This window comes from Triticum aestivum, chromosome 3D (genome assembly GCF_018294505.1).
Source record: "Triticum aestivum cultivar Chinese Spring chromosome 3D, IWGSC CS RefSeq v2.1, whole genome shotgun sequence".
Classification (NCBI taxonomy): domain Eukaryota; kingdom Viridiplantae; phylum Streptophyta; class Magnoliopsida; order Poales; family Poaceae; genus Triticum; species Triticum aestivum.
The window spans coordinates 26,678,956-26,701,900 of record NC_057802.1 but is presented as its reverse complement, the minus strand read 5'-3'; the positions used below and the strand labels follow the sequence as shown (position 1 = coordinate 26,701,900).

General features: G+C 42.9%; 1 pseudogene; it reads left to right on the top strand.

Moving 5' to 3' along the window:
* The window catches only part of LOC123076087 (uncharacterized), a 50,071-nt pseudogene extending 27,554 nt beyond the window's left edge, over positions 1-22,517 (top strand).
* The last annotated feature ends 428 nt before the right edge of the window (positions 22,518-22,945 follow it).

Below are 22,945 nucleotides of genomic sequence, written 5' to 3'. Positions count from 1 at the left end.
TCATAATCCAATTCTCATCACAAGTATCCAGTTCTAGTTGTATCGATCGGGATACAACTGCAAGTGTCCGTTACCGTAGGACAGGCTATCGATAGATGTTTTCTTCCCTGCAGGGGTGCACCAACTTACCCACCACGCTCGATTAACTCCGGTCGGACACACTTTCCTGGGTCATGCCCGGCCTCGGCCAAACAATACGCCGCAACCCGACCTAGGTTTAATAGAGAGGCCAGCACGCCGGACTAAACCTCTGCCCCCGGGGGTCATGGGCCATCGCCCCGGGGACTCCTGCATGTTGCGTGGGCGGCCGATGAGCAGACCTAGCTACCTCCTTAAAAAAGGCAGGAGCTTACCAGTCCAACCCGGCATGCGCCGCTCAGTCGCTGACGTCTATTAAGCTTCGGCTGATGCATATGACGCAGAACGCCCATACTATGCCCACGTGATGGTTAGTGTTATCAGGTCAGAGGCCCCTCGGATCAAATATCCAAATCGTAGTGGATTAGGAACGCTCGGTAACAAGCAGAGACTCACGAAAGATGTGACCCCATCGCCCTGTCTCGAGGACTTGAGGCAAGGGCTAGGAATGCCCGCCAACGCCTCGTAATTATCTCGCGGGCACCCGCCAGGTCAACCCGTCTCCACATCACTCGCGGGTACCCCTCAGGGTCGACCCGCCCTTCCAAGTAATAGTTGTAAAGTCCAAGTATCCGTGTGTCCAAACATCAAGGGGAAACCCCGAGGAATCACCCCCGGTGATTCCACTCGATGTAATCATCAAGGTGAACGTAAGAGGAACCACCCCCGAGGTTCACACTTGAGGGGTTGCACGACAGAGTCGCGTCGGAAGTGGTTAAGGAGGAAATCACCCTCGATGACCATGACCGAATAGCTACACTACAGAGATCCCATCGGGAGTGATGTATAGGTTCCACCCTCGGCACTCGATGGTAACTCTGCAGAGTCGAGCAACAAAAGGGGAAAGTGATGTGCGGTGTCGGGGCCTGGTCTTCGATCCCGTTGATCGGGTCTTCGATGATGAAGCAGGGGCAACAAGGACAAGGTGAGGGTCATTGATGGATCACTAACCAACCTATACTAAGCAGTTTAGGATAAGCAGGTAAGGTACAATGAGCAGGTTACAAAAGGAGGCTATGCAACAGAATAGGAGCAACCAATAACAGTAGAAAAATCTAATGCAAGCATGAGAGAATGGAATGGGCGATATCGGGATGATCACAGGGGGGCTTGCCTGGTTGCTTTGGCAAGGAGGGGTCGTCGTCGACGTAGTCGGTCACAGGGGCAGCATCGGTCTCGGGGTCTACCGGAGAGAAAGGGGGAAGAAACAATAAATATAAAGCAAACAAAGCATCATAATGCATAACATGGTAAAACACGGTGTTAGGGGTGAACTAACGCAGTGCTAGGTGATACAGACGAAGAGGGAAAACATCCGGGAATGTTTTCCCGGTTCCGGACGTGTGTCAGACAGATGACCGGAGGGGGAATCTTCCATGTTCAGATAGTTAGAGACACGTGACAGGTGAATGGACCGCGTATTCGGATTCGTCTCGTTTTTCTGAGTAATTTTCATGTAGAAAACATTTTCATCCGAGTTACAGTTTATTTTCTATTAGTTTTCAAAGATTAAACCATTTTTTGGATTTGTTTATTTTAACAGCAAGAGATTATTGCGTCAGCATGATGTCACTGCGACATCAGAGTCAACAGACCGGTTGACTGGTCAAAAATGACCAGTGGGGCCCACTTGTCATAGACAGTAGGGCTAACAAAGGTTAACCTAAACTAACTAAGTTAATTAGTTAGAAGGGGCCCACCTGTTAGTGTATAAATAGTTAGCAGATTAAGTTTAATTCAAATTATTTCATTAAACGTGGGGGCCTACACGTCAGTGGCACAGTGCTGCCAAGTCATCATGGTTGACCCAGTCAACTTGGTCAGCGAGCCCCCGGGATCCACTAGTTAGTGGCCCAGGGTGGCCCCGTGGCTGCGCCACGTTGGACCGCGCCGGAGAGAGCTCCGGTAGCCCTTCCCGCGGCGGAGCGGCTCGGGCCCTCGCCGGGATTCATGTACATGGGGGCTCTGGGCCCGTGACTTGGCTTGCTCGAACGAGCATGCGACAGCGCACCGAACGGTGGCGGTGGCGTGACCGGACCTGGCCGGAAACAGCGCCAGCGTTGAGCCGAGGCGGCGACAGGGCCCTGTTTGAAACGTGGCAGGAGCGGCCTAGGGGCTGCGAATGGGTGCTGCGCGCGTCCTGGAGCACGCAAGTGACTTGCTCTGGGGCTCGGAAGCGCGTACGGCGCGCGGTCGGCGGCCATGGGGGCCGCGGAGCTCACCTCCGCGGGGACGGCGAGGGAGCGCGCTAGAGCGTGAAAGAGAGGGAAGGGAGCGACGCGGAGGCTCACCTAGTGGGCACACGGTGGCCCCGTGAACGCTTAGGAGCAGCAGAAGCGGCGAAGCGGGGCGACGGTGCTCGTCGGAGCCGAGGACGATGACTTGGTCGGGGCGGTGCTGTAGCGGGCTTCGGCTCGGGCTAGTGGTCGGGGTCGCAGTAGTGGACGTCGACGGCGCGTCTGGACACGGTGGCTCGTCGAGGAGGGGCCGGTGGCTACGCGGGCGAGCAAGCGGAGGCGACGGTAGTGGCGACCATGGCGGAGAGGAGAAGCAGCAGCGCGTGGGGGGAAAGGGGATTTGAGAGGAGAGGCGGAGAGGGAGAGGGGCGTGGAGTGGGCGAGGGATCAAGGCGCGTGCGTGGCGGCCTTATCCCCTCGCCGACAACGGCGAGTGGGTTCGCCAGGGCTATGACCCTGTTCCGACCCCGGTCGAGGGAACAGGGAAGGGGACGAGCAAGGGGGGATCTCGGCTCGCTCGGATGGGTTAGGTGGGCCGGCCCATGTGGGTTAGGTCCAGGGGGTTGCTCTCTCTCTCTCTCTTCTCTTGGTTTTCTTTTTAACTTTTTTGTTTTTCTTTTTAACTTTCAGAAAGAAAAATAGTTTTATAAAAACCAATCTTCCACCTAAAATACCATTTTAACTTAGGCCACTGCTATAATTAACTGGGCACCAAAATAAAGTAGTATATTATTTTTATAACTTAACAAGCATTTAATTTATTTTCTTTAGCCACTGTTTTAAAGTGGTTTAGGGCATTTGGACATTTTGGAAAAAAGTTAGTTCACCTCCAATATTAACAAGTGATTATTGGCCACCAGATGAACATTTTAGTTTTCATGTTTGACAAATATGAATTTTTGACTTTAGATTGGATTTGAAATTGAATTGTGATTTGATCAAGTGAGGATTAGTAACAGTAACATGATTTCAAACTTGCTGGTGAGAAGAGACTATTTGACATTAGCTCACTTGATGAATGGAGAACTCAATCCTATGAGAATGCTAAACTGTTTAAAGAAAAAGTTAAAAGATGGCATGACAAAGGATACAAAAGCGTGAGTGTAATGTAGGTGATTATGTGTTGCTATTCAACTCTCGTTTAAGATTTTTTTGTAGGAAAACTTCTCTCTAAATGGGAAGGGCCTTACGTTATCGAGGAGGTCTATCGTTCCGGTGCCATAAAAATCAACAACTTTGAAGGCACAAATCCGAAGGTGGTGAATGGTCAAAGAATCAAACACTATATCTCAGGTAATCCTATAAATGTTGAAACTAATGTTATTGAAACCGTAACCCCAGAGGAATACATAAGGGACACCTTCCAGAACGTTTCAGACTCCAAAAAGGAATAGGTATGTGGTACAGTAAGTAAACCGACTCCAAAACAGTTCTAATGGCAATTTTTCTCCGTTTTGGAATATTTAAGAAAATAGGAAAATAAGAAGTAGTCTGGGAAGGACATGAGGCGTCCACGAGGGTGGAGGGCGCGCCCCCTACCTCGTGGGCACCTCGTGTACTCTCCGGACTCCGTTTTCTTGCACGATACTTCTTTTGGTCGGTAAAAATTCATTATATGATCTCCCAAAGGTTTTGACCACCGTACCACGCAAACATCCTCTGTTTTTGTTTCGAGCTGTTTTCTGCCAGAGTTGTGAAGGCCAGGCATCATGTCGTCCCTCTCCTCCAACAATGAGGGCAACGATGCTTGGCTAATGAAGATAGAGCTAAAGAGAGAAGAACCCGGGGAGATCAACAAGGATGATGGGATCAAGAAGGCCATGGAGGATTAAGCTCCGGCAGCAGAAGACGAAGACATCCTCCAACCTCATTACAATCTTCTTACCCCAACGGAGATTGAAGCTTTCAAGATGATTGAGTTAGCTCGCATACAAAATAAGTATCTCACACGTGAAAATATTTTGTTGAAGGAGCATGTCGCCGCACTCAAGGGCATTATTCGCAAATTGGAGGATCTCCTACGCTCGATGTGCGACTATCCATCATCAGCACCATCTTCTTCACCAACAAAGGAGAACTGAGTATCAGGTATGGGCACTCCCCTTGGCAACTGCCAAGCTTGGGGGAGGTGCCCCGGTATCGTATCACCATCACACTCCTATCTTTATCGTTTTTCTTAGTTCGATCATTTTATTAATACCTTGATCTAGTAGAATAAAGTTTTAGTATGATCTAGTTTTGAGCTTTGCTTTATGATCCTTCTATGTAATTGAGTCCGTGAGCTATGTATAATAAAGATTAGTTTTGAGTCAAGGGCTTGATTATCCTGCTATGATCGTGAGGGACTACAAGAAAAAGAAAGAATAAAAAGAAATAAAGAGATCATATTGATCTTATGGAGAGTAATGGCTTCACATATAAAGAGTGTGATGAATGAAAGTTGTTGAGAGTTGACAAACATAGTTTTGGTCATCGTTGCAATTAATAGGAAGTAATAAAGAAAGAGAGGTTTTCACATATAAATATACTATCTTGGACATCTTTTATGATTGTGAGCACTCATTAAAATATGACATGCTAAAGAGTTGATGTTTGACAAGGAAGACAACATAATAGGTTATGTTTTCTTATATCTGAAATAAAGTATGTTGTCATGGATCATCCAACATGTTGAGCTTTCCTATCCCCCTCATGCTAGCCAAATTCTTTGCACCAAGTAGAGATACTACTTGTGCTTCCAAATACCCTTAAACCCAGTTTTGCCGTGAGAGTCCACCATATCTACCTATGGATTGAGTAAGATCCTTCAAGTAAGTTGTCATTGTTGCATGCAATAAAAATTGCTCTCTAAATATGTATGATTTATTAGTGTGGAGAAAATAAGCTTTATACGATCTTGTGATGTGGAAGCAATAAAAGCGACGGATTGCATAATAAAGGTCCATATCACAAGTGGCAATATAAAGTGACGTTCTTTTGCACTAAGATTTCGTGCATCCAACCATAAAAGCACATGACAACCTCTGCTTCCCTCTGCGAAGGGCCTATCTTTTATTCTTGTCTTATACCTTATACAAGAGTCATGCTGATCTTCACCTTTCCTTTTTACATTTTATCCTTTGGCAAGCACATTGTGTTGGAAAGATCCTGATATATATACCCAATTGGATGTAAGTTAGCATGAACTATTATTGTTTACATTACCCTTGAGGTAAAAGGTTGGGAGGCAACACTATAAGCCCCTATCTTTCTCTGTGTCCGATTAAAACTCCATAACCATAAGTATTGCGTGAGTGTTAGCAATTGTGGAAGACTAAATGATAGTTGAATATGTGGACTTGCTGAAAAGCTCTTATATTGACTCTTTCCTATGTTATGATAAATTGCAATTGCTTCAATGACTGAGATTATAGTTTGTTGGTTCTCAATGAAGTTTCTGATTCATACTTGACATTGTGAATAGATTATTACTTGAGCATAAGAAATCATATGACAATATTTATACATGTTGCTTTTATAAGAATGATCATGATGCCCCCATGTCTGTATTTTATTTTATTGACACCTCTATCTCTAAACATGTGGACATATTTTTCGTTATCGGCTTCCGCTTGAGGACAAGCGAGGTCTAAGCTTGGGGGAGTTGATACGTCCATTTTGCATCATGCTTTTATATCGATATTTATTGCATTATGGGCTGTTATTACATATTATGTCACAATACTTATGCCTTTTCTCTCTTATTTTACAAGGTTTACATGAAGAGGGAGAATGCCGGCAGCTGGAATTCTGGGCTAGAAAAGGAGCAAATATTAGAGACCTATTCTGCACAACTCCAAAAGTCATGAAATTTCACGGAGGCACGTTTTGGAATATATAAAAAATACTGGAGAAAGAATCAACCAGAGGGGGCCCACACCCTAGCCACGAGGGTGGGGGGCGCGCCCTACCCCCTGGGCGCCCCCCTGCCTCGTGGGCCCCCTGGTAGGTCTCCGGTGCCCATCTTCTGCTATATGAAGTCTTTCACCCTGGAAAAAATCAGAAGTAAGCTTTCGAGACGAAACACCGCCGCCACGAGGCGGAACCTTGGCGGAACCAATCTAGGGCTCCGGTGGAGCTGTTCTGCCGGGGAAACATCCCTCCGGGAGGGGGAAATCATCACCATCGTCATCACCATCGATCCTCTCAGCGGGAGGGGGTCAATCTCCATCAACATCTTCACCAGCACCATCTCCTCTCAAACCCTAGTTCATCTCTTGTATACAATCTTTGTCCCAAAGCCTCAGATTGGTACCTGTGGATTGCTAGTAGTGTTGATTACTCCTTGTAGTTGATGCTATTTGGTTTATTTTGTGGAAGATCATATGTTCAGAGCCTTTATGCATATTAATACATCTCTGATTATGAACATGAATATGATTTGTGAGTAGTTAGTTTGTTCCTGAGGACGTGGGAGAAGTCTTGTTATAAGTAGTCATGTGAATTTGGTATTCGTTTGATATTTTGATAAGATGTATGTTGTCCTTCCTGTAGTGGTGTTATGTGAACATCGACTACATGACACTTCACCATTGTTTGGGCCTAGAGGAAGGCATTGGGAAGTAATAAGTAGATGATGGGCTGCTAGAGTGACAGAAGCTTAAACCCTAGTTTATGCGTTGCTTCGTAAGGGGTTGATTTGGATCCACATGTTTCATGCTATGGTTAGGTTTACCTTAATACTTCTTTTGTAGTTGCGGATCTTGCAGTAGGGGTTAATCATAAGTGGGACGCTTGTCCAAGGAAGGGTGGTACCCAACCACCGATCCACCCACATATCAAATTATCAAAGTAACGAACGTGAATCATATGAGCGTGATGAAAACTAGCTTGAGGATAATTCACATGTGTCCTCGGGAGCGTTTTCCTTCATATAATAGTTTGTCCAGGCTTGTCCTTTGCTACAAAAAGGATTGGGCCACCTTGCTGCACCTTATATACTTTTATTACTTGTTACCCGTTACAAATTACCTTATCACAAAACTATCTGTTACCGATAATTTCAGTGCTTGCAAAGAATACCTTGCTGAAAACTGCTTGTCATTTCCTTCTGCTCCTCGTTGGGTTTGACACTCTTACTTATCGAAAGGACTACGATAGATCCCCTACACTTGTGGGTCATCAGGCATCACGTCCAAGATTAGTAGACCGACTCCTGCCTGCATCTACTACTATTACTCCACACATCGATCGCTATCTAGCATGCATCTAGTGTATTAAGTTCATGGAAAAATGGATTAATGCAATAAGAACGATGATATGATGTAGACAAGATCCGTTTATCTATGGTGGTAGATATAGATCTCGTCTTTTTATCCATAGTAGCAACGATACATATGTGTCGGTTCCCTTTCTGTCACTGGGATCAAGCACCATAAGATCGAACCCACTACCGGGCACCTCTTCCCATTGCAAGATAAATAGATCAAGTTGGCCAAACAAAACCCAAATATCGGAGAAGAAATACGAGGCTATAAGAGATCATGCATATAAGAGGTCAAAGAAACTCAAATAACTTTCATGGATATAAAAAGATATGACTGATCATAAATTCAAAGTTCATCAGATCCCAACAAACACACCACAAAAAGAGTTACATCATATGGATCTCCAAGAGACCATAGTATTGAGAATTCAGCGAGAGAGAGATAGAGAGAGCCATCTAGCTACTAACTACGGACCCGAAGGTCTATAAAAAGAACTACTCACGCGTCTTCGGAGAGGCACCAATGGAGGTGGTGAACCCCATCCGAGATGGTGTCTAGATTGGATCTGGTGGTTCTTGACTCTGCGGCGGCTGGATGAATATTTCGTCGATGCTTCTAGGGTTTTGGTATTTCGGGGTATTTATAGAGCAAAGAGGCGGTCCGGGGGGCACCCGAGTTGGGCACAACCCACCAGGGCGCGCCTGGCCTCCTGGCACGCCCTGGTGGGTTGTGCCCCCTCGGGGCACCCCCGAGGTGCAACCAGGGCCCATTGCCTTCTTGCCCATAAAAAATCATCGTGGAGTTTCGTGGCATTTGGACTTCGTATGATATTGATATCCTGCGATGTAAAAAACATGGAAAAAAACAGCAACTGGCACTTGGCACTATGTCAATAGGTTAGTACCAAAAAATGATATAAAATGATTATAAAACATCCAAGATTGATAATAAAACAGCATGGAACAATAAAGAATTATAGATACGTTGGAGACGTATCAACATCCCCAAGCTTAACTCCTACTCGTCCTCGAGTAGGTAAGTGATAAAAACAGAATTTCTATGTGGAGTGTTGTTCATCATGTCATATCATATTCTTTTCTTTATAGCATGGACATTTGGACTTTTATGTGATTCAAAGCAATAGTCTAGTTTTGACATAATAATTTAGATACTCAAGCATATCAACAAGCAACCATGTCTTTCAAAATATCAACGCTAAAATAAGTTATCCCTAGCCCATCATGCTCAAATATTGATCCATTCATGAAACCACTCGAATATTAACTACACCCAATAGTTAAGTAAGATCATATTGCCTCCTAGTTGGTGCTTTTTATGAGAGAACATGGAGACTCAAATTCAAAAATAAAAATTGCATAAAGAAAAAAAGAAAGGCCCTTCGCAGAGGGAAGTAGGGATTTGTAGAGGTGCCAGAGCTCAAAGCGAAAAACTTAGAGGTAAAAACATTTTGGGAGGTGTATCCATGCCACCAACGAAAACGACTTAGAGTTCCCAACACTTTCCATGCTAGATATGCCATAGGCGGTTCCCAAACCGAAAATAAAGTTTATTCCTTTTTCCAACATACTTTCACTTTCCATGGCTAACCGTATCCACGGGTGCCCTCCATACCAACACTTTCCAAGGAATTTATTATCTGACAACATAAAGTAAATTATTATTATTATTTGCATTTCAGGACTGGGCATCCCTAAGAGCTTTGCCTTACTCTCGTGCAATGACAAGTGAATAAACACTCATCTTGAAAATAACACATCCAGCATGGAAAATATTAGCCACCCGTTACCATTCCATGAGCGAAGCAAACACACAAAAGAGAAGTTTATTTTGAAAATTAGAGATGGCACATGCAAATTTGCTTAGAACGGCAAAAGAATACCGCATATAGGTAGATATAGTGCACTCATGTGGCAAAACTGATTTAAAGGATTTTGGATGCACAAGTAGAGGTCATACTTAGTGCAAAATGAAGGCTAGCAAAAGATTGGGAAGCGACCAACCTAGAAACGAATAATCTCATAAGCAAGCATTAAGCATAATTAACACTGAATAATGCACCATAAGTAGGATATAATTTTCATTGCATGATTATTGACTTTCGTGCATGCATAGGGAATCACAAACCTTAACACCAATGTTCTTACTAGAGCACAATTACTCATAAACATAACTCACATATCACATCATCATATCTCAAAACTATTATTAAGAATCAAGTTTATTTTGTCCAGTGATCTTCATGACATTTTGCTACTTTATTCTTCTTGGATATCTATCACTTTGGGACTAATTTTCATGTTTTGCTTTTCATAAGCTCAAGCAAATATAAGTGAAGATCATGAGCATAACAAATTTCTTTCTCTCAAAATAATTTAAGTGAAGCAAGAGAGAATTTCTTCAAAATTTTACTAACTCTCAAATAAATCTAAGTGAAGCAAGAGAGCATTTCTTCAAAAATAACAAAGCACACCGTGCTCAAAAAGATATAAGTGAAGCACTAGAGCAAGTCCTAGCTCATAAAAGATTTAAGTGAAGCACAGAGAGCAATTCTAAAGAGTCATGATATAATTTTGGCCCTCTCAAATAGGTGTGTCCAGCAAGGATTGATGACTTAAAATACAAAATAAAACAAGCAAGGACACATATCATACAAGACGATCCAAGCAAAACACATATCATGTGACGAATAAAAATATAGCCTCGAGTGAAATACCGATAGTTGTTGGAAGAAAGCGGGGATGCCACTCGGGGGCATCCCCAAGCTTAGTTCGTTGCTCATTCTTGGATAATAGCTTGGGATGACGGGGCATCCCCAAGGTTAGGCTCTTACATCCTTCCTTCATCCATCGTAAGATAACCCAAAACTTGAAAACTTCAATCACACAAAACTCAAGAAAACCTTCGTGAGATCCGTTAGTGTAAGAAAAATAAACTACTACTATAAGTGTTGTATCAAACCAATTGTTATTTTTTTTGTATTATATCTACTGTATTCCAACTTTTCTATGGAAAAAACTCATCAAAGAAAACCATAGAGCCATTAAAATAAGCACACAACACAAATAAACAGAATCTGTCAAAATAGAACAGCCTGTAGCAATCTGATTTGTTCGAATACTTCTGGAACTCCAAAAATTCTGAAAAACTAGGAAAACCTAGATAATTTGTATATTGATCTTATGCAAAAAGAACTAGCATTTTATCACGTTCTGGTGAATTTTGACAATTATTTTCGTGAGCACAAAGTTTCTGTCTTTTTCAGCAAGATCAAACAACTATCACCCTAAAAGATCCTATTGATTCTACTTGGCACAAACACTAATTAAAACACAAAAAACACAATCATAACAGTAGCATAATTGTGTAAACACACAAGAATAGCAAGCAAAAAGCAAAAATAAATTTTGTTCATTGGGTTGCCTCCCAACAAGCGCTATAGTTTTACACCCTTAGCTAGGCATAAGGTAAGGATCTAAGTTTTGTCATCCTTCTTCTTCTTAATTTTCTTGGGGGTATTTTTATCAGGAGGTTTTGTAAACACAACATAAAACATATTATCCATAGAAACTTTAGCATTCCTTAGTTGATTTTCATCATAACCCCTTTGATTTCCCGCTACAATCCAAGAATAGTGTTGATTAACATTATTAAACACTTGTTGGATTATTTCTAGAACGGGGACTTCCTTTTTAAGATTCTCATCAACAATCTTATTATCCCCAAGCAAATGCCTTAGTGCATAGTCACTATTGTAAATAATTTCATCCATCACGGGTTTTTCACGATTTATACCATAAAAATCAAAGATTTCCCTATCTTCCCAAATTATGTAGTCAAACTCATTCATAGGAACGAGAGTGGCCAACTTTTTATCCCTGGGATCTTTATTTCGGGGAGCTCAAAAAACATCTTTGCAAGGTAGGATGAGTACGAATAAATTTACTTTCAAGCTTCAGAACTAGTGCTGAAACAGCATCCGCATAAGATCTAGTAGTTTTAAGTTTAGGAGCATCATCAAGACTTAGATTCCCAACACAATTGAAAAATTCTTGGATACGTTCTTTTCCCATAACGTTCCCTTGCCCCAAGATAAAAGTTTTAGTGTACAGATTGCCTGTACGTCCAATCTTAGGAGTTAGGCCATCATCTATTGGTGCCATACCGAAATCACTCATGATTGCAAGCAAAGGATAGATCTGACGAGAAAACGGCGAACAGAAAAAGAGAGGCGAATAAAATGGCAAATTTTTGTGAAGTGGGGGAGAGGAAAACGAGAGGTAAATGGCAAATAATGTAAATTACGGGGAGATGAGATTTTTGATTAGGAACCTGGTTATGTTGAAGATCCTCCCCGGCAATGGCGCCAGAAATTGGCACATTGACGGGAGACTATCTTGACTTGATCCTCGCCGGCAACGGCGTTAGAAATTCCTTTTGATGTCGCTTGAAGCTACGTTGGTATCTATTATATATAAAAAGTATTTGATGGCCACACGAGAAAAAAGAGAAATAAGAAGAAATTACCACAAAAATTAGAATTATCCGACCACTTATTTAGTGATCTAAAATTTATAGCCATTAGATAAGATTTAGGTGAAAAATTACCCACCACTGCCAATATGATGAAAAAACGTTTCATGCAGCATTGCCATTGTACAAAGGGAGTAAATCTTGGCCAATAGATATTTTTCATAAACTAAACTACCCGCATATGCCATCACAAATCAAGATCTCCTCATATGCCTAACCTATTATCTCACGCCCAACTCACATGGCATGCCCTCGCCGCCACAGAAAAGATTGGTTTTTTTTTTGGTTAAAGCATGTGTTTCCGGTCGGCCGAGTAATTTATCAGGTATCCATGCTAGCTTCCCCAAGTAACTATGATCCATCTGCGGTTCGTATGTGGCTGTGAAAATTGATCAACTAACCGTGCTACCTTCATGCGTTCGAGATCAATATACATCATGGATCAATATGTGTTCACTGCATGCTTTTCCGGTCGACCGAAGGAATTGATCAGATGGCCATGGCAGCCTCCTCGAGAAACAAGATTGATATGTGGCATGGATCAACATGCGTTTGCTGGTGCGTTTCCGGCCGTCCGAGGAGTTGATCAGCTGGAGTGCTATCCTTGAGTGCTATCCTTCCCAAGGAATAAGATCAATACGTGTTTCCTGCATGCGTTCTTGGTCAGCGGAGGAGATGATCAGCTAGGTTATTCGTATATGCTAGCACCCCATAAAACTAGTCAATACGCCTGCTTTAATGTTTACAAGATAGATCTGTGTTTCCTACATGCATTTTCTAAACGACCAACAAATTGATAAGCTAGCTTTTTCATACTTGTGCTATACTCGCCAAGATGTTAATCAATTTGCTTGCTCTTCTAGCTTCATAGGAGTCCACGTTTCTTTCCAGCAAGCAATCCGCAACCGGTTACATAATCTTATACAGGAGGGTGTGAGATCACTGTAAAGTAATTGGGGTTTGGAACTTTGGACCAGTTCTCAGGGAGAAGATGTTAGCGTGGAGCAGGGTTCGTCGTGCGCCGCCGGTTAGCTCCTGCATCGGTCATTGGAGAAGATGTTCATCATGGAGCAGAGTCCGTCATGTGCCGCTGAAAAGATTTAATTATTTTTGGATGAAGACCACCTCTCAGCGATTATTTTGGAACTCTCAGGACCCACTCACGGAGAACATGTTGACATGGAGCAGAGTTTGTCATGCGACGCCGGTTACCTCCAGCATACGATCGCTGAAGATGATGTTGGTCGTCGTGCAGAGTCCATCGTGTGCCGCCGGCTCGCCACAACGTACAGTTGCCAAGTTGATAGATGACGATGTCCAGGCCATGAAAGAGAGACCACGAAAGACACGCCATTGGAAAAAAAGTGTCGTCCGCAATAGTCTTCTTGACATCCTGAGCGTCAATGCCGGACACAGATGCATCTACGAGAAGAGGATGTCCCACGCGGATAGAGACAAGGGACAGAACCTCCTGGTCGTGCCATGCAATGAACATAATAAGTGGTCTGTTTTTCGAAGGTCTTTTCGAGAGAGGAATATGGCAAAAGAAACAAGAGGACAAGAAGAAACAAGAGGAAAAGAAACACGGTCTTGACATACATCAATATGGTGACCATACATTCTGGAGGGTAGGCATTTGACGAGCAAAACTGTCTACAGTACCAGGTTCTCCGGCTGGTGACACGAGGTGTTCACGTTGATTGATCAGTCCCTGGTGATAGCTCTTACTACTTGAAAGTTTGATGTACATGTATGAAGAAAATTAAGCTGACCACACTCAGCATGGACGCCACGGAAATCAGTTCATCAGCCATGTAAAATAAGCTCATGCCGTGCAGATTGGGGCGAGGCAACAAGGCGTGTCTCATGCAACCGGGGATAAGCTGAACTACTCTCTGTTATATTCACATTTTAACATCCTTTATCACTTGGAATCAGAAATCAAAGGATCAACCAATTGGATAGAGAAAGATGTGAATTATGTAAAGGAGGTTTGAGTTGCTCCCAGCAGAATAAAGAAACGTGTAGCCACTTGGATGAACAGATAGTGAAGGTGCACCTTGCCAAATAATTAATTTATATTTGAAATGAGCAGAGGTATAATGACGAATTGACGATAACTAGGAGAACAGAAGGAACAAGATGATCTGTTTTGTATGCTGCCTATCAACTTGGAGGTTTACTAAACGTATATTAAATATGTTTTGGGCTCAGTTTCCTGCATATGCAATTACGAGTTCAAGATGGTAATACTAGATGTGCATTGACACTATTAGGAAAAAGAGAAATGATAAGAATTATATGATTCAGCCACAAGACATATATTTTATATGCCAAGGGGAACATATGTTGCGCAACATTCACCACAACTATTGGTCTACAGCACCGATCTATATGTTTGTAGAATTATCTGAAAGTTCCTTTATTGATGGGTTTGAAAGAAGAAATATCCCTGTTATTTCTGAGTGAGGAAGGAACTATACTATTCTACAATCTTTTTTCTAAAAAGACCAGAGACACCGATCCATCTTAGATCGAAGCTCCTTTGTGCTACATGCTCATGCAGTACTCCATGAAAAGGAATTCCTGACTGCATACCATTATATGCCTAGAACTATATGTATTTGTGTATGCTTTTTGCTAGCTTCACATGGACATTCAAAAAGCTGTAGATTTATCTCATCCTATCATTCCATCAGAGTTGTGTCATTATTCTCTGTTGTTAATGCAGTTTAGCTTTAAGAAAGTCCTTTAAGGCAATAAAAAGAATAATCTTATAGAAATTGAGTGGCGCCAACTTTGCTCTGTTCAATTTGTTTTGAATTTTTCTCCAGTATTTTGCACTCTATTACCAAGAAATTAGAATCTGTTTCGGCTAGACTATTTTTGGTAGATCCTAAGAATATTTGCGGAAGCCTATCCTCTACAAATACACCGATATAATACGATGTTGGAAAGCTCGAGTAAGTTAGGTCAGAGTAGTCTTTTCCCTATAAGAATTGAAGGTTTAATAGTTGTTGCAGCATATCTGTTACGCAGGCGGCACCAGATTTGTTCTGTTAGCAATGTTCTCGATTAATCACTACAGTAAGCTTGACATTCATCTACAGTAGACCTCCGGTGAACTACATAAAGCTATTTACTAATGGAGTGCAGGTTCTGTAGGAATGTGTACAGGATTATTCAGTTATCAACCAAATAGTTAAATTACTACTATGTAGAGCATTAATTTAGATCCGTATTTTTATTGCAGGTACCTGCGAGCACGGGCATCTAAAACAAGTATGTAATGTTCATGTAGTTACTGCCTAAATACTAAGTGAAGAGTTCCCATGAGTAGAAAAGAACCGTGGAATAGCAATTTTTTTTACAGTAATTGATTCGGCAGTGAAATGTTTGTGAATGCACTATATATAGATGTATAGTTCAATTCTCATGTTTATGGTGTTCTTTCGGAGACACCAAGGAGTATTATTAGTCAATGCATACGTTCGCCCAGGTTCACAATACTGTATTATAGATGTGTAGTTCAATTCTCATGTTTATGTTACAATGAACCGGTGATGGTATTGTAAAACAATGTATTATCATGCCGTGTTTTAGTCTCACACCACTTCCTTTTTATTTCAAGGGAAAGGGAATTACCAAATTGTCGAATGGTGATATTAAAACAAGGGTTTCCTCTACCTTGGATGATCAACTACATATATTATGTGTTCTTCATTACATTGTCTGATATATGTTTGCTCCTCACTTTAGTTTGAAATTGTGTGCACAAAAAAAGAATGGCAGAATTATATGGAATAAAGCTTGGCATAGATAGCATGCAGATGATTTTTGAAAACAAGAAAATAATAAATGTATTTAAATTTCAAGGATTGGATAGCTGAAAATGTAGATCCAACTGAGGGCCACTAAGAAGGAAAACCAGGGGACCTTCAGAGTGATCCTCCCACGTTGTAGATCCATGATGGATCGGCTACTTCCATGCCTGGGAGCTACTAAGAGAAGAACACTACAAAAAGGGGAAAGTGAAGGATCAACACGGCTGGACCCATGAAACCACAGTCGTGCTGTACACTAAATGAGTAGTCTCGACATTTACTTTTCTAGAAAGTGTCGACAATGTAATAGCACAAAAATGAGAAGTATCATATATGTGTTTAAAGAATACAATGCAATGTGATAAAAATGCAAGAAAAGTGATACAAATATAATTAGTAGAACATATGTGATCAGAAAAATATAGTTAGTTCGGCATGCATAATCGGCAAGTAAATAGTAAATGGTTAACGTATATATTTTAGTATCAATAAGAATCAAAGATAACAAAGACAAAACTATATAATAGGAGTCTCATATTTGTAAATGTTATCATATTTGATTGATCTTTAGACAAAACAAATGTTATGTTCTTACTATTAAATTTTATAAAACCTAGCCCGCGCATTGAGCGGGCCACTTTGCTAGTTTCCCCAAAGAGGAAGGGATGATGCAACACAGCGGCGGTAGGTATTTCCCTCATATATGAAACCAAGATTATCGAACCAGTAGGAGAACCAAACAACATAACGTAAACAGCCCGTACACACAAATAACAACACCTCGCAACCCGACATTTTAAAGGGGTTGTCAATCCCTTTCGGGTAACGGCGCCAGAAACGGCATGCGGACAGGAATAAGTTGTGATAATTTGATAGATCGAACGCCAAATAAAATAAATAGAAATAAAATGCAGCAAGGTATTTTTGTATTTTTAGTTTAATAAATAGAAATAAAATGTTGTTGGGCAATTGATAGAACCTCAAATAATTATGACGATATCCAGGCAATGATCATATTACATAGGCATCACGTCCAAGATTAGTAGACCGACTCCTGCCTGCATCTACTACTATTACTCCACACATCGACCGCTATCCAGCATGCATCTAGTGATTAAGTTCATGAAAAAACGGAGTAATGCAATAAGAACGATAACATGATGTAGACAAGATCCGTTTATCTATGGCGGTAGATATAGATCTCGTCTTTTTATCCTTAGTAGCAACGATACATACGTGTCGATTCCCTTTATGTCACTAGGATCAAGCACCGTAAGATCGAACCCACTACCGGGCACCTCTTCCCATTGCAAGATAAATAGATCAAGTTGGCCAAACAAAACCCAAATATCGGAGAAGAAATATGAGTCTATAAGAGATCATGCATATAAGAGATCAAAGAAACTCAAATAACTTTCATGGATATAAAAAGATATGACTGATCATAAACTCAAAGTTTATCAGATCCCAACAAACACACCGCAAAAAGGGTTACATCATATGGATCTCCAAGAGACCATTGTATTGAGAATTCAGCGAGAGAGAAAGAGTCATCTAGCTACTAACTACGGACCCGAAGGTCTATAAAGAACTACTCACAAATCATCGGAGAGGCACCGATGGAGGTGGTGAACCCCATCCGAGATGGTGTATAGATTGGATCTGGTGGTTCTGGACTCTGCGGCGGCTGGATGAATATTTCGTCGACGCTTCTAGGGCTCTGGTATTTTTGGGGTATTTATAGAGCAAAGAGGCGGTCCGGGGGGCACCCGAGGTGGGCACAACCCACCAGGGCGCGTCTAGGCCTCCTGGCGCGCCTTGGTGGGTTGTGCCCCCCTCGGGGCACCCCGCAGGTGCAACCAGGGCCCATTGTCTTCCTTCTGGCCCATAAAAATCATCGTGGAGTTTCGTGGCATTTGGACTTCGTCTGATATTGATTTCCTGTAATGTAAAAAACATGGAAAAAACAACAACTGGCACTTGGCACTATGTCAATAGGTTAGTACCAAATAATGATATAAAATGATTATAAAACATCCAAGATTGATAATAAAACATCATGGAACAATCAAAAATTATAGATACGTTGGAGACGTATCAATTGACAACCCCTTGTTTGTGTTGGGTGTAAGGATTTGTTCTTTTGTGTGTACGTGTTGTTCATGAGGTATTGCGTGGTTCTCCTACTTTATTGATTACCTTGGTTTCTAACTGGGGAAATACTTATCTCTATTGTACTGCATCATCCTTTCCTCTTTGGGGAAATCCCAACGCAACTCACAAGTAGCAATGCTTGATATGTCTCCAACGTATTTATAATTTTGATTGTTCCATACTTTTATATAAAAGTATCAATCTTGGCTGTTTTATATGCAACTGTCTGCAATTATATATCATTTTGGGACTAACCTATTAACCTAATGCCCAGTGCCAGTTGCTGTTTTTGGCTTTTTAGAAATCTGTACCAAACATAGTCCAAACGCTACAAAACTTTTCTGATGATTTTTTTGGACCGGAAAGGACCCTAAAAGCTTCGGGGAGAAGACCTGCGTAGCCATGAGGGAGCGACAAGCCCGGAATGCACGGCCTAGGGGGGGCGCCCCCAGGCTTGTGGGCCCTTCGTGGCACCCCTTGACCTAATTACACTTCTATAAATACCCAAATATTCCCAATACCCCAGAGAGCCACCCGAAACACTTTTCCCGCCGCCCCAAGCATCTGTTCTTCTGCGATCCCATTTGGAGGCCTTCTCTGGTACTCTATTGGAGGGGGAATCGATCATGGAGGGCTTCTAAATCAACCTTGATGCCCTTTCGATGATGCGTGAGTAGTTCACCACAAACCTACCGGTCCATAGCTAGTAGTTAGATGGTTTCTTGTCTCTCTTTGATCTTCAATACAATGTTTCCCTTGATGATCTTGGAGATCTATTCGATGTAATCTTGGTTTACGGTGTGTTTGTTGGGATCCGATGAATTGTGCGTTTAGGATCAGATTATTCATGAATATTATTTGAGTCTTCTCTGAACTCTTTTATGCATGACTCTTATAGCTTTGCATTTCTCTCCGATCTATCCGTTTGGTTTGGACAACTAGATTGATTAATCTTACAATGGGAGAGGTGCTTTGTAATGGGTTCAATCTTGCGGTAGTAAATCCCAGTGACAGAAAGGGACACGACACATATTTGTATCCATGCCATTAAAGATAAAAAGATGAGGTTTATTCATATTAATTGGGTTTGCTTTGTCTATGTCATATCATCTTGCTTAAGGTCTTACTCTGTTTTTATTAACTTAATATCCTAGATGTATGCTGGATAGCGGTCGATGGATGAAGTAATAGTAGTAGATGCATGGATGCAGAATTATATCAGCTAACCAATGATGAATCGATGTCCTCCGTATAATAAGATGAAGACAATGTCGAACTTGTAACAACTATGTAATGGTGTATTGTGGGTTTATGAGTTAGATTCAAGTCACTGTTGCTTGGTCCCTTTCGTTATTGATTTGTGAATATAGATAGACTCTGTTGGGTAGTGGTTGGTCGTTGCTCGACTGAAAAGACCGCCCTTAGAACCTACTCCCTCTGTAAACTAATATAAAAGCGTTTAGATCACTATTTTAGTATTCTAAATGCTCTTTTATTAGTTTACGGAGGGAGTACATGTTGAGTGGTCTCAAGCACGTGGCGACCAACTCTTGTTTCACGTACGCAAGGCGCAGGCACACGACTGCTCACCGCTAGCGACAAAAACAACAGCAAATACATGTTTTGTTTGACACTGCCAACGAGTCTCTACTCTCCCCTTCCTTCCTTTTTTTGGAAACTTTTTTCTGTGGCCGACCGGCGGAGTTTTCAGCCGGTCATAGGATGGACGCAGACCATACGACTCGGCAGGAACAACACACACCCTTTTTTTTGTGGGCCCTACAACCGCTATTCCTCCTAGCTTATCTTCTCTTCCAATCGTTCTCAGCCACTCACCCAATTCTTCTTCCTATGTTCTGCCCGAGCGATCTCCTCCCCCCCCCCTCTCTCTTGTCGTCTTCTCCTCCGGTGAGCATCAGGAAGGCAACCGTTGAGCAAGTACCCTCCCCTTGTTTTTCTCTGTCAACTACATAAGTCACTGCTCAACGAAGACCAGAGTTGCAACCGAGGGGGGCACAGTGCTACAACGGCGAGTGTCGACGCCTGCGGTTGGGAGCTGCATCCAGATCTCAATGGCTGATGCATCTGAGGGAAGGGCAGCGTACGGGGAGCATAGTCTGGCAATGATGGAACCAACAACCATGGTTTCTACAACCAGCAACCGCCGCCGACAGAGACGACAGGCTCTGGTGCTGCAACCATAGAGATTTTTACTGGAACCATGTGGCGATAAAGCTGCAACCACCGTGGACCAATACTGAAAACAAATGGCGTTGAGGATCGCTTTGTTGGGACAAATTTGTTGGAACCGGCAAGAAATTTGGCTGCCGGTGAGATCCTTTTTTGATGGTGACCACACATCGAGATGCTGGAACCAACACGCCGAGATGCTGGAAGCGGTTTCTTGGAACCAGCTATCGGCGAGGTTAGATCCATTGGGCGACGAAGATGCTACAACCAGCGGAGGCTGCAACCAGCGTGAGGAGTTGTAATCCTCACCACTTCACTAGCGAAGTTGCATCCTACTGTCGGCGGTGCACGACCATGCCAGTGGAGTTGCAGTCGCTTTGTGCTCACGCAATTGCAGTCGAATTGCAACATTGTAGTTGCATGTTTAGGGATGCATCTCTAGGGACGCATGTCTAGGGATGGACATGCAACCGGCCAAATATCCTCACCCCAATTGCAATTGCGTTGTGGACCACGCAGTTGCAGCCGGGTTACAACATTTGCAATTGCATGCTTAAGGATGGACATGCAACTATCAAAAATCCTCACCCCCAAATGCAATCGTGTTATGGATCGTGTAGTTGCAGTGGGATTACAACACTTGAAGTTGCATGTCTAGAGGTGAACATGCAGTTAAAAAGTTACAATTTTCCCTTAGAACCTTTACACTATTTGAAATTTGCACTTGCGACCTCACTGAAAATTTACAGTTCAATTAGTAATAGTAACGAACTGTTTACATATAAGAATGGAAAATTTGAAAAAAGTAAAAGAAATGACAACAACAACAAAGAAAAATACGCATAAAAAGGGAGATAGACGAGTCACGGGCATGGAGAACGGTAGGGTCGCTTTGCCCATTAACCTTTTTTTCGGGGTACTTTTCCCATTAACCTGCCCTAGGACGTGATGTGTAAAATCCATATACAAACATAAAAACAGGCTGATAAAAACAAAAGAAAACACAGGAGTGTGGACTTAGTGTATCGGTGCATATTGGTCTTCTAGACAAACTTCAAAGCTTGATTGCACTGTCACAATGTTTACACACGAATATAGAATCATTGGGCTGATCTAACCAAACATGGCAAGCAGTATCTAGGAATAAACTGTGATTCGCGAGTTTATGAGCCTGCTGCAAGCGGGGACAAAGCGGCCAACAAATGAAACAATTTGGGCTGCACTTGTTGTTTGACTCTCGCGTAAAAAAATATAACCCACACGAATCTTCGCATTTTAATGCGACGGTCAGGGGCGTGAATAGGACCAATTTATTTCTCAGCTAGCCTAGTTTTAACAAAACTGCTCATTTAGTATGTTAAAAATACGATGTATAATCCTGAGATCTTTTGTGATTCGCTTCCAATGAAGTACTATGATTGCATATATATGTCCAGTTTGAGATATACGCTTCCTACGTATGGATTTATGAAGCATGTCTCAAATGATTCTATCGAACCTGATGGATTTATTTTCTTTTATTTAATATGATACACCGCCTGTTAAGATTAGACTAATAAGAAGAGACAAATGGGCGAGAGGGAGGGAGAGACAGATCGAGAGACAATACCCCACCACCAAACGGCGCTCTCCTCCTCCTCGTCCTCTCCACGGCCATTGATGTTCATGGCGGATCAAGCTCCAGTGCCGCGCCACGTTCCCCGCTGGACGACCTCTGCAACAGCCTTGGACCTGGGTACGTCACGCCGAAGCTCTGCGTGTCCACGCTCTGCATCGACCCCTCCTGCCGCTCTACGCGCGGCTTGCCGGGGCTCGCAGTGATCGCCACCAGGCTGACGGTGTCCAACGCCACGGTGGCCAAGGCCAGCATCGAGCATGCGCTCGCCCACGCCAAGGACGGCAAGGCCAGGAAGGTCATGCGGTCCTGCCTCCAGCTCTACACCGGCGCCGTCCCAAGGCTGCAGTGGGCGGCGCGGTCGGTTGCTGCTGGGCGATATAGCGGTGTACCGGATGTGCTACAGGCTGCTAGGCACGTCTCATCTGAGTGCACCAATTTGGCCGCCAAGGTGGCACTTCCCAAGGAGAACGATGAGTTCTTCATGATGGCCTACGTCGCGCAGGCCGTCGTCGAATGGGTGCAGCAGTTTGGATGAATAACCCGCTCTTCCTCTCCGTAATAATAAGATAAAGACGCTGTCAAAACTGAAACAACTATGCAATGGTGTATTTGTGGCCGGCCAATCAAGTCACCGTTGCTTGGTCCCTTTTCGTTGTTGTTGTGTGAATGTAGATAGACTGTGTTGGGCAGTGGTTGGTGGTTGCTCGACCGGAACGACCGACCGCAATACCTACATCTACCTCTACTTCTACGTGTTTAGTGGTCTCTAGCAAGCCACGACCGACTCCTGTTTCACATACGTGAGTCGCAGGCTCACGACTGCTCGCCGCTAGTGACAAAAACAAGGAAATACGTGTTTTATTTGACGCTCCGGCTGGACGGAGCAAGCGGGCTTTTCGGCCCATTCGTGGCCCGTTCGGGACCGGACCGGACAGTCCTGGCCCGCTCAAAAAATTGGCCGGTCGGGATACAAAATTTCGGCCTGGA